Source organism: Prinia subflava, unplaced genomic scaffold, assembly GCF_021018805.1.
Source record: "Prinia subflava isolate CZ2003 ecotype Zambia unplaced genomic scaffold, Cam_Psub_1.2 scaffold_71_NEW, whole genome shotgun sequence".
Classification (NCBI taxonomy): Eukaryota; Metazoa; Chordata; class Aves; order Passeriformes; family Cisticolidae; genus Prinia; species Prinia subflava.
In genome coordinates this window covers 79,581-92,007 of record NW_026961078.1, presented here as the reverse complement: position 1 = coordinate 92,007, position 12,427 = coordinate 79,581, and the positions used below count along the sequence as shown (strand labels likewise).

General features: G+C 46.3%; 1 long non-coding RNA gene across 1 annotated transcript; it reads left to right on the top strand.

Moving 5' to 3' along the window:
- The first annotated feature begins 9,628 nt into the window (after nucleotides 1-9,628).
- LOC134546404 (uncharacterized) lies at nucleotides 9,629-12,194 on the top strand. Its single transcript, XR_010079152.1, has 3 exons — nucleotides 9,629-9,758; nucleotides 10,203-10,404; nucleotides 11,950-12,194. It is a non-coding gene; the product is annotated as an uncharacterized LOC134546404 (long non-coding RNA).
- The last annotated feature ends 233 nt before the right edge of the window (nucleotides 12,195-12,427 follow it).

Sequence of the window (12,427 nt, the reverse complement as noted above, 5' to 3'; positions counted from 1 at the left end):
GTCTTGCTGAGGTTAGCCAGCCTGAGGAGCTGATGCAAATTCAGGCTAAAAGATGAGTGCTCATCATTTACACTGTGTAAAGCATGAATGAAAGGTTAAAAAAGTTCTAATGCATGATTTAAAATTTTTTTTTTATTTTTAAGAAAAGGGATGGGGAGAGGTGCCTCCTTTTATTTTCTTCTGAATAAATGTTATTCCTTGCTTGCAGCATGGTAGAAACCCTACTCTGCTCTGGCTGCTCCAGGACCCTTGGCAGCAGATACATGCACGCCTCAAGGCATCTCGACTGCAAGAGGGATTTGTTCTGTGTCCGTACTGACTCTGTTGAAAGGTAAGTGCAGAATGTTTATGGGTCAGCCTGCCAGCTCCACTGCACTCACCAGGCATGGCACTGAGGGTGCTCCTGTTACATCTCTGGCAAGGCTGGAGGGAGCGTCTTCTGCTGCTCTGTCCCACGGTGGTTTTCTGTATTGGTGCTGTTGGCATCCCAGTGCTCAGCTGTAGGGAACATCACCTGTGTAAGGCACATCCTAGAAAAAGAACCAAAACAAACCAACCTGGCCTGCCTTTTGTGTGGGAAGTTGCATTCCAGCCCAGAAAATATCACCAGGTCCAGGGCACTGGAGGGTTCCTTCGCATTTGATTGGAAGAGTTCACAAACCAAGCACCAAAGAGGCCTGGCTGGAGCCTGTTAGGGGTCCGCATGATCAGCAGGGAGTGTGGCCAGAGGGGCTCGGGCAGGACTTGGGGTGGCTCTGCCCTGTGCTGGCCACATCTGCTCTGTCCTTGCTAAGATGGGCAAAGGCAACTCTGACAACTGAGTACGTGCTTGAGACTCTCACTCAGCTGTCTTAAAATCTGTCTGGAAAATGAAAGTGTGCTCGGGTTTAGTTGGTTTATAGCACTTCAAAGGGGTTATTAAAAACTGTATCCTCAATTAAGGCTCCGCACCAGAGTCCTTTTGTGCAGGCATTGTCCTAATAGACAGTGGTTGTTCATCTGGACTGGTTTTAATGTCTCTTTTTTTTTTCTGAAGTTCCCATTTATTTTGCTGTATTGCTGTGGATATTCCCCTTGGTACTCTGGACAGGGTTTGGAGATTTTTTTCTTCATTCCACTGCTAGAGTACTTTTTTTATTGCATGGCAGTAAAATTCTCTCATGCACTAACTTGGCTGCAGAATGGCATTTTCTGGCAAAGGGATGCTGCTTCTGCCTGCCAGCACTGCACTGTTCTTGGTGTCTTGGTGCCATTTTCCACTGTATCCCGTATCCCCAGAATCCACGGCTGTCTCTCAGGGTTCTAAAGGAGTGCTGTGTTTGGATTTTTGGCTTCAGAGTGGGAAGTGCTCTGTAACCTGATGTAACCTGTGGCATCTCAGCTGTAGGCCAGGAACCCTGGAAAAGCAAGCTCGCATTCACGAGGAGCCGCTTACTCTTGAAAGCCCAGCTGTCTTGCAAGAGGTGCCGCACAGGGTGAGTTTTAACCTTACATCATTCTTTGTTGAAATCACCTCTGAGAAGTCTTAATATGCTTCAATGGTTTCTGCAGAACAGCTTATTCCACTCAGAGCAATTCAGTGCATTGTAACATGTACTGGACTGCTTCCTGTAATTGCTGTCGTCGTGCTCTGCAAGACTTTTAGCCACTTTTCCTTCAGTTTTCTTGGTAGTTAGCATTTTCTGTTTATCAAGCACAGCATTAGGTTCCTCTGGCTGTCTCAGAAATTGGATCAGTTGTTTCTAGTTCGTTCTGATTCACTTCTCCAGATCTTCATTTAACTTTTAGCCATGTTTCTTCTGCCTCCTGTGGAAATGGACTTAATGCTTTTGCTGTAACTTTATCTTGAAATAGTAATCATAAATGAATCATGGTAAATCAGGTTGATGTTTTGCTCTACTAAAATCTTGTGACTGCAGGTAGGAAGAGTTGGGAGCGAACAGTCTGAGGAAGTGGACTGTGGAAGCTGAAGGTTGTCCAGCCAAAGCTGAGTGTGTGGCTCTGACACTGACCAAGGCTGGAAAGAGTTACTGTGTGGACAGAGAATGTTAGAGCCGGGTGAGCTTTCACAGGATGAAAGAAGCGAGGAGAGAATCGAATGGAAAGAATTGCTGAGATCAGGTTTGAGCCCTTTCTTTGGGTTTGGGATTTGTTTGTGGTTTTTTTGTTACCTAACACTACCTAGCACTTACTTACTTACTTACTGTGAGATTTGAAGTTTTCTCCAAAAACTCAGAATGAATTTCCCCACTCTGCCCCACTGGTAGCAGCACACAGGAGAACAGAGCCTGTGGTTTGGATCTTGAGGGAGTTCCAGCAGTACAAGCTATGAGTTACCATGTTTCTCCCAAATTTACATCCAGCAAATCTGAGGAATTACCTCTTGCCTGAGCATTCCTGGTCTCTGTGACTCTTTAGTAAGAGACAGCTGGGACTGGCCAAGCTGAGACAGGATCTGTTCCTGTCAAACCATCTATTTCCCATGCGGATGAGAATCTGGGGGGCAAGTGCCCACATCACTCCTCACAAATGCCCACACATACTTCTGGGGCTGCTGTATCTATCTGCTGGATTTGTCAGCGCCAGCATTTGCGAAGGATCACCTTGTGAGCAACTCAAAAGACAGATAAATAGAGGCAGCAGCAATTGTCTTGAGTTTACCTTATGGTAAGGCTTATGGATATTTTTAATCACTATAAGAAGGCTTATGGATATTTTTGATCACTTTCTTAGCACTTGCAATTACCCCTGCTACCACACAAAAGAAACCGAGGAACAGGAAAGCTCCGCTCTGTATCTCTGGCAGAAGAAAAGCCAGCAAACCAGTTTGCGTTCACCCCGATTCCTAGTCCTGTGCTGCAAGTACAGAAATATCTTGAGCCTTTGGGAGGGGGACTGGGACTGTGGAACCCAGCTGCATGTGTCTCCTAGGCCACGTTTTTCTTGGAAGCACCTTTCCTAGTTTCACTGCTTTTTGGAAATGAACTGTTCTGAGCAGAACCAGTACCTTCAGACTCAGGGTCTGAAAACAAAACAACCATAAAAACCACTAAAAAGCCCCAAACCCCACTGCCTAAGAGAACAAAGAAAGAGAAAATATACCGGGATTATTTTAATAAACCTGAATTTGTGGGAGGCACTGGGTTTGTTTTCCCTTCGTGCGGCAGCACGAAGTTTGCACGCATTTTGCTGCCGCTTTGGCTCTCAAGAACTGGAAATGCCTGGATTTCTGCGTGGTTTCCCCAGGTTCTCCTATTTAGCAGGAGCTGCACGGTGAGGTCGGTGTTCTGAGGGAGGCCCTGGCACAGCTGCCAAAGGCCGGGAACGTGGAGTGTGCAGGGAGCATCCGGGGGGCTTCTCCCCCCTGAGTTTCTCCCGGGGTGTGCTGCCTGCACTGCTGGATGTTGGACCCGGCTTTGGGCCGTTCTCCTGCGGTCCCAGCACTGAGTGCTGCCCCTGTGGCCAGACCTTGCCGTGTGCCGGCACCAAACCCGGGCAGCCGGGGCTGCTTTTCCAGCCCTTTGGTGCCACGGGCGGCCCCCGATTGCCGGAGCTCCCCGGCACCCGGCCTGGACTCACTCTGTGGGGGGGCCTGTTCCATCTGCCTCAACCGAGGACATCCTGCCCAGGTTTGACACTTGACTCCCGTTGTTTTTCCTCTTGCAGGCAGCTGGCAAAAGAGGAGAGAGCTCCTGCGAGGCAGAGCCCCTGGAATGCCCTGTCCTGGTCTGAGGTTCCCACTTTTATCTCCGACTCCCGGAGAATTGCTGGAGCAGAACCAGAGAGTGTCCATTTTATTTCCTGCCTTTTCCAATAAACGGTGACTTTCAGCTGGAGTGTGTTCCTGGTGTTATCCTCCTCCTCCTCCTCCCTGGATTTGTAAATAAATGTCCTGATTTTGGCCAAGTAGAATTTTGTTGTTCCAGGCATTGTGGCTCTTTTGTTTCATTGAAACTTCCCAACTCTGCTGAGACTTTGAGATGTCAAATACAAGTAAGACTGGAGTTTCTTGGGATTGTTACTCACACAAAATAGGGATCCTTCTTGGACAGGAGTAACTTGACGTGTTTAATGCCGCTTCCCTTTAAAATCAGAGCAGGGGAAGCAGATTTGAAATCATCATTCCATGAACTTGCACCAAATTCCTCCAAAGCTGCAAAAGTTTTCCTTGTTAGAAATTCCTGAGCTTGTTTTCCAGGCAAGCTGGGATTTAGATGTTCTTTGTTCCTTGGATTTGCTGGTTTTCCTCTCTCTCATTTTAGTAAAGAATTTTTTTTTTTTCATATTTTCCATGCTGATTGGAATTTTTGTACTGCTCAGGGCACATTGCCAAGGAAATGTACCAATTTCATGTTGGTAAATCAGGCATTGTTCAGCACCATATGCCCACAAGTCTGTAAATTTCCAGGGAAACTTGCTAAGTGTTGAATTGCCATAATGAATCTCTTTGTAAAGTTGATTATACTTTTTTCTTTATTTTTAATTACTTTGAATTTTTTATGTAGGGTTTTTTTTTAATAAGTGATGTCTTTTTGTATTTTTAAATTTTTTCTTTTAAGAAATTTTCTATTTTAATTTTTCCTTTGTAATTTTTCCTTTGTAATTTTTCCTTTGTAATTTTCCTATTTTATTTTTTCCTTTTTACTTTTTTCCTTTTTATTTTTTCCTTTTTATTTTTTTCCTTTTTATTTTTTCCTCTTTTTTTCTCTCTTTAACTTTTTCCTTTTTAATTTTTTCCTTTTTATTTTTTTCCTTTTTAATTTTTTCCTTTTTAATTTTTTCCTTTTTATTTTTTTCCTTTTTAATTTTTTCCTTTTTAATTTTTTTCTTTTTATTTTTTCCTTTTTATTTTTTCCTTTTTATTTTTTTCCTTTTTACTTTTTTCCTTTTTATTTTTTTCCTTTTAATTTTTGCTTTTTATTTTCTTTCTTTCTAATTTTTCCTTTTTAACTTTTTAATTTTATTTTTTTCTGTGTTTTACTTGAAATTTTATTTGAAAACTTTTTTTTTTTCTTCATGTTTTCTTTGTGTTGGTGTGTTTTGGTTTGGTTTGGTTTGGTCTGGTTTGGTTTGGTTTGGTTTGGTTTGGTTTGGTTTTTTCCTCTCTCTCTACTCTTTTATCTACTTTTTTATAGCCCAAGTATGTAGAAGTTTGGCTGGTGGGAACAGAGGAGGTGACAAATGAAATCCATGTCCAGTCCACGTCCGGATAGAATTGAGAGTGCAGCTAGAGAAATCTCTGTATTTTCTGCTAAATTAGAAATCCTGAACAGAGAAAGCTCTAAAGACCAAGGGGCCTTCTTTTTTCTTTTTCCTTTTTCCCCCGAACAATTCTCATTGTAGCCATTTACAGGATCAGGAACATTACCTTGAAGTCGAGGTGTATTTCACAGGTAGCGAGAAAACAAAGTAGACTTGATCTTGTAACTCTCATTGTTTAGTAACAAAGAAATCCAAAACAAAACAAACAACATAAAAAAAAAAAAAAAATCCACCAACCCCACAAAAGAACAGAGAAAGAGAAATTATACCAATATTATTTTAATTTAAAACCACTTTCTCCCTTAGAAAACCAGGCTAATGTAATTCTGCTTAATTGGGGTGCTGTCGTGTTTAGGTTACTGAATTAATAGAGTTTAAAACATACAGCAATAAACACGAATTTTAAAAACTAAGTACAAAAATATGAATATATATAATAAAACAAATATAAATATGAAAAATAATATCGTAAGTAAATGCAATCTATAATATTTCTCATTACTTATATTATATACAGTAGTCTATATATTACATCCATAGATATGACTAGAAAAAAGACATGGTAATTATCAATATTAAAATAATAAATGTAAAGAAATAATGGAATAGAGCTTAAAACAGAGGGGGTTTTTTGGTTTGAATTTGCTTGGTGGCAGGGGTTCTCTTTTAAGCGGCGGCCGGGTGTCTTTCGGGGCGTTTCTTTTAGGGGGTTTCTGTGCACGTTCTCTTCGGGGGTCCCTGTCTGCTGTGGACACAGCGCGGTACTGCAGCTCTGCCCCGGGCCCGTCCCAGTGCTGCCGCCTTGTGGACACAGCGCGGTGCTGCAGCTCTGCCCCGTGCCCGTCCCAGTGCTGCCGCCCTGTGGACACAGCGCGGTACTGCAGATGTTCATCCCAGGGGAGTTGCTGGCTTGGCTAGAATTGGTTTCCCAGTAAAACTGGGGGTTGTCTAGAAAACCTGAATTTGTGGGAGGCACTGGGTTTGTTTTCCCTATCCCTGCATCACAGTCAAGAACACTCCTGGAGCTGTGTTAGGCAGTGGAAGGAGGGGAGAGCTGCATTTATTGAATTCCTTTGTTGTTGTTATTGTTGTATTTTTTCATGCTATTTTATTTTATTGTGTTTTAGATTTTCATGTTTTTTTATTTTGACTTTTAAAAAATATTTTAATGTTTCCTCAAATTTTTAATTTTTCGATTTTTAGTTTACTTTTATATTTTATAGTTATGATTTCACTTTTTATTTTATTTTCAATACCTTTTAAATTTTTATTTAGATTTATGTTTTATTTTTATGTTTGCGGTTGTTTTGTATTTTTTAATGTTTCCTTAGTAATTTTTCCTTTGTCATTTTTTCCTTTGTCATTTTTTCCTCTATAATTTTTTCCACTATAATTTTTTCCTTTTTAATTTTTTATTTTTTATTTTTCTCTTTTTAATTTTTCTCCTTTTTAATGTTTTCCTTTCTAATTTTTTCCTTTCTGATTTCTCCTTTCTCGATTTTGTCAGGCACCCCCCTTTAAAACCGGGGTGCCTTCGGCCGTGCCACAACAAAGATGGCGGCCCAACAGGAAATGGTTTCAGCCACAAACAAGATGGCAGCCGGAAGTATGGGCAGCCACCTAATGCCCCGCTCAAGATGGCGGCTCGTCGAGCCGCCTTCGACCTTCCAAAGACGGCGGCCAAAAAAGGCGGGAAAACACAAGGACCACCCATGGGCGTCGACCCAACTGCCTGCGCCCGACCCCGAAAACGGCGCCGCTCAGGAACAATTTTCAGCGTCGCTTCCCGGCGCGAGGGAGCTGTGTGCCCGCTGTGCCGCGCCGCGGTGCGGTTGCGGCAGCCATTTTGGTGAGGCGCCTGAGTAACCAGCTACCCGGGGCCTTCGGGGGTGCCACAAAAAAGATGGCGGCTCTACCGGATGTGTCTTCACCACAACCAAGATGGCGGCTACAACGGGCGGAAGTAACGTTTATATAGGGTTTATATAGGGTTTGGACCCTATAGCCGCGGCCGAACCAAGGCTCTGCTGCAGGTGTATTCGAGACATCTTTCCTCTTTGTTTGACAGAAGGAAGAGGGGAAAAAAAAAAAAAAAAAAAAAAAAAAAAGAGGAAGAAAAAACGGGAGCAGTTCCGGGGCGGTCCCGGGGCGGTCCCGGGGCGGTGTGCGCCGTCACTGCCGCCTTCTCGGCGGGCGATTCCAAGGCGCTGTCGGGCTCTCTGCCGGCCGGTCGGCGGGCGGGCGGCCGGGACGCGATGGCGCTGTGCCCGGAGCTGGAGCGCTCGCTGTCGCTGCTGCAGCCGGGCGCCGACCGGGCCCAGCAGCAGCAGGAGCGGCGGGCGGACGCGGCCCCCACGCCCATGGTGTTCATGTGCGCCGGCTGCGGGCGCCCCGTGGGCGACACCCGCACCTGGGGTTCAGTGTCGAGGACAGCGGCCCCATCCTGCTGCGCAGTGAGTACCAGCGCTGCCACCCCCGTGCCGCCGCGGTCGCTGCCGCCGTGCCTCCTGCCCTGCCTCCCGCCGCAGCTGCGGCCGCCAGCGTCGCCGCGGACCCGGGGCGGAAGGGCTCCGAGCTCCCCGGAGAGTGCGGATGGTGAGGGCCGGGCCTGGCTGGACACAGTCCCGGGGGAGTCGGGGTTCCCGGCGCTGGGGACCGGCAAAGGGCCCGGAGCGCTCGTGTGGCCCGAGAGCCCCTGGAGCACTTATCTGGGGTGGGCTGTACAAGCCGCGTATGGCCTAAGGGAGAGGGATTTCTCACAAGGACATGTAGTGATGGACAAGGGAGGCAGCTTTAGATTAAATGTCGGGAAGAAATTTTTCCCTGCGAGGGCGGTGAGGCCGTGGTACAGGTTCCCCAGAGAAGCTGTGGCTGCCCCTGTGTCCCTGGAAGTGCCCAAGGCCAGGTTGGACGGGGCTTGGAACGCCCTGGGATAGTGGAAGCTGTCCCTGCCCAGGGCCGGGGGTGGAATGGGGTGAGCTTGAAGGCCCCTTCCACAATTCAGCGATTCTGATGGTCTTGGTCTTGCTGAGGTTAGCCAGCCTGAGGAGCTGATGCAAATTCAGGCTAAAAGATGAGTGCTCATCATTTACACTGTGTAAAGCATGAATGAAAGGTTAAAAAAGTTCTAATGCATGATTTAAAATTTTTTTTTTATTTTTAAGAAAAGGGATGGGGAGAGGTGCCTCCTTTTATTTTCTTCTGAATAAATGTTATTCCTTGCTTGCAGCATGGTAGAAACCCTACTCTGCTCTGGCTGCTCCAGGACCCTTGGCAGCAGATACATGCACGCCTCAAGGCATCTCGACTGCAAGAGGGATTTGTTCTGTGTCCGTACTGACTCTGTTGAAAGGTAAGTGCAGAATGTTTATGGGTCAGCCTGCCAGCTCCACTGCACTCACCAGGCATGGCACTGAGGGTGCTCCTGTTACATCTCTGGCAAGGCTGGAGGGAGCGTCTTCTGCTGCTCTGTCCCACGGTGGTTTTCTGTATTGGTGCTGTTGGCATCCCAGTGCTCAGCTGTAGGGAACATCACCTGTGTAAGGCACATCCTAGAAAAAGAACCAAAACAAACCAACCTGGCCTGCCTTTTGTGTGGGAAGTTGCATTCCAGCCCAGAAAATATCACCAGGTCCAGGGCACTGGAGGGTTCCTTCGCATTTGATTGGAAGAGTTCACAAACCAAGCACCAAAGAGGCCTGGCTGGAGCCTGTTAGGGGTCCGCATGATCAGCAGGGAGTGTGGCCAGAGGGGCTCGGGCAGGACTTGGGGTGGCTCTGCCCTGTGCTGGCCACATCTGCTCTGTCCTTGCTAAGATGGGCAAAGGCAACTCTGACAACTGAGTACGTGCTTGAGACTCTCACTCAGCTGTCTTAAAATCTGTCTGGAAAATGAAAGTGTGCTCGGGTTTAGTTGGTTTATAGCACTTCAAAGGGGTTATTAAAAACTGTATCCTCAATTAAGGCTCCGCACCAGAGTCCTTTTGTGCAGGCATTGTCCTAATAGACAGTGGTTGTTCATCTGGACTGGTTTTAATGTCTCTTTTTTTTTTCTGAAGTTCCCATTTATTTTGCTGTATTGCTGTGGATATTCCCCTTGGTACTCTGGACAGGGTTTGGAGATTTTTTTCTTCATTCCACTGCTAGAGTACTTTTTTTATTGCATGGCAGTAAAATTCTCTCATGCACTAACTTGGCTGCAGAATGGCATTTTCTGGCAAAGGGATGCTGCTTCTGCCTGCCAGCACTGCACTGTTCTTGGTGTCTTGGTGCCATTTTCCACTGTATCCCGTATCCCCAGAATCCACGGCTGTCTCTCAGGGTTCTAAAGGAGTGCTGTGTTTGGATTTTTGGCTTCAGAGTGGGAAGTGCTCTGTAACCTGATGTAACCTGTGGCATCTCAGCTGTAGGCCAGGAACCCTGGAAAAGCAAGCTCGCATTCACGAGGAGCCGCTTACTCTTGAAAGCCCAGCTGTCTTGCAAGAGGTGCCGCACAGGGTGAGTTTTAACCTTACATCATTCTTTGTTGAAATCACCTCTGAGAAGTCTTAATATGCTTCAATGGTTTCTGCAGAACAGCTTATTCCACTCAGAGCAATTCAGTGCATTGTAACATGTACTGGACTGCTTCCTGTAATTGCTGTCGTCGTGCTCTGCAAGACTTTTAGCCACTTTTCCTTCAGTTTTCTTGGTAGTTAGCATTTTCTGTTTATCAAGCACAGCATTAGGTTCCTCTGGCTGTCTCAGAAATTGGATCAGTTGTTTCTAGTTCGTTCTGATTCACTTCTCCAGATCTTCATTTAACTTTTAGCCATGTTTCTTCTGCCTCCTGTGGAAATGGACTTAATGCTTTTGCTGTAACTTTATCTTGAAATAGTAATCATAAATGAATCATGGTAAATCAGGTTGATGTTTTGCTCTACTAAAATCTTGTGACTGCAGGTAGGAAGAGTTGGGAGCAAACAGTCTGAGGAAGTGGACTGTGGAAGCTGAAGGTTGTCCAGCCAAAGCTGAGTGTGTGGCTCTGACACTGACCAAGGCTGGAAAGAGTTACTGTGTGGACAGAGAATGTTAGAGCCGGGTGAGCTTTCACAGGATGAAAGAAGCGAGGAGAGAATCGAATGGAAAGAATTGCTGAGATCAGGTTTGAGCCCTTTCTTTGGGTTTGGGATTTGTTTGTGGTTTTTTTGTTACCTAACACTACCTAGCACTTACTTACTTACTTACTGTGAGATTTGAAGTTTTCTCCAAAAACTCAGAATGAATTTCCCCACTCTGCCCCACTGGTAGCAGCACACAGGAGAACAGAGCCTGTGGTTTGGATCTTGAGGGAGTTCCAGCAGTACAAGCTATGAGTTACCATGTTTCTCCCAAATTTACATCCAGCAAATCTGAGGAATTACCTCTTGCCTGAGCATTCCTGGTCTCTGTGACTCTTTAGTAAGAGACAGCTGGGACTGGCCAAGCTGAGACAGGATCTGTTCCTGTCAAACCATCTATTTCCCATGCGGATGAGAATCTGGGGGGCAAGTGCCCACATCACTCCTCACAAATGCCCACACATACTTCTGGGGCTGCTGTATCTATCTGCTGGATTTGTCAGCGCCAGCATTTGCGAAGGATCACCTTGTGAGCAACTCAAAAGACAGATAAATAGAGGCAGCAGCAATTGTCTTGAGTTTACCTTATGGTAAGGCTTATGGATATTTTTAATCACTATAAGAAGGCTTATGGATATTTTTGATCACTTTCTTAGCACTTGCAATTACCCCTGCTACCACACAAAAGAAACCGAGGAACAGGAAAGCTCCGCTCTGTATCTCTGGCAGAAGAAAAGCCAGCAAACCAGTTTGCGTTCACCCCGATTCCTAGTCCTGTGCTGCAAGTACAGAAATATCTTGAGCCTTTGGGAGGGGGACTGGGACTGTGGAACCCAGCTGCATGTGTCTCCTAGGCCACGTTTTTCTTGGAAGCACCTTTCCTAGTTTCACTGCTTTTTGGAAATGAACTGTTCTGAGCAGAACCAGTACCTTCAGACTCAGGGTCTGAAAACAAAACAACCATAAAAACCACTAAAAAGCCCCAAACCCCACTGCCTAAGAGAACAAAGAAAGAGAAAATATACCGGGATTATTTTAATAAACCTGAATTTGTGGGAGGCACTGGGTTTGTTTTCCCTTCGTGCGGCAGCACGAAGTTTGCACGCATTTTGCTGCCGCTTTGGCTCTCAAGAACTGGAAATGCCTGGATTTCTGCGTGGTTTCCCCAGGTTCTCCTATTTAGCAGGAGCTGCACGGTGAGGTCGGTGTTCTGAGGGAGGCCCTGGCACAGCTGCCAAAGGCCGGGAACGTGGAGTGTGCAGGGAGCATCCGGGGGGCTTCTCCCCCCTGAGTTTCTCCCGGGGTGTGCTGCCTGCACTGCTGGATGTTGGACCCGGCTTTGGGCCGTTCTCCTGCGGTCCCAGCACTGAGTGCTGCCCCTGTGGCCAGACCTTGCCGTGTGCCGGCACCAAACCCGGGCAGCCGGGGCTGCTTTTCCAGCCCTTTGGTGCCACGGGCGGCCCCCGATTGCCGGAGCTCCCCGGCACCCGGCCTGGACTCACTCTGTGGGGGGGCCTGTTCCATCTGCCTCAACCGAGGACATCCTGCCCAGGTTTGACACTTGACTCCCGTTGTTTTTCCTCTTGCAGGCAGCTGGCAAAAGAGGAGAGAGCCCCTGCGAGGCAGAGCCCCTGGAACGCCCTGTCCTGGTCTGAGGTTCCCACTTTTATCTCCGACTCCCGGAGAATTGCTGGAGCAGAACCAGAGAGTGTCCATTTTATTTCCTGCCTTTTCCAATAAACGGTGACTTTCAGCTGGAGTGTGTTCCTGGTGTTATCCTCCTCCTCCTCCTCCCTGGATTTGTAAATAAATGTCCTGATTTTGGCCAAGTAGAATTTTGTTGTTCCAGGCATTGTGGCTCTTTTGTTTCATTGAAACTTCCCAACTCTGCTGAGACTTTGAGATGTCAAATACAAGTAAGACTGGAGTTTCTTGGGATTGTTACTCACACAAAATAGGGATCCTTCTTGGACAGGAGTAACTTGACGTGTTTAATGCCGCTTCCCTTTAAAATCAGAGCAGGGGAAGCAGATTTGAAATCATCATTCCATGAACTTGCACCAAATT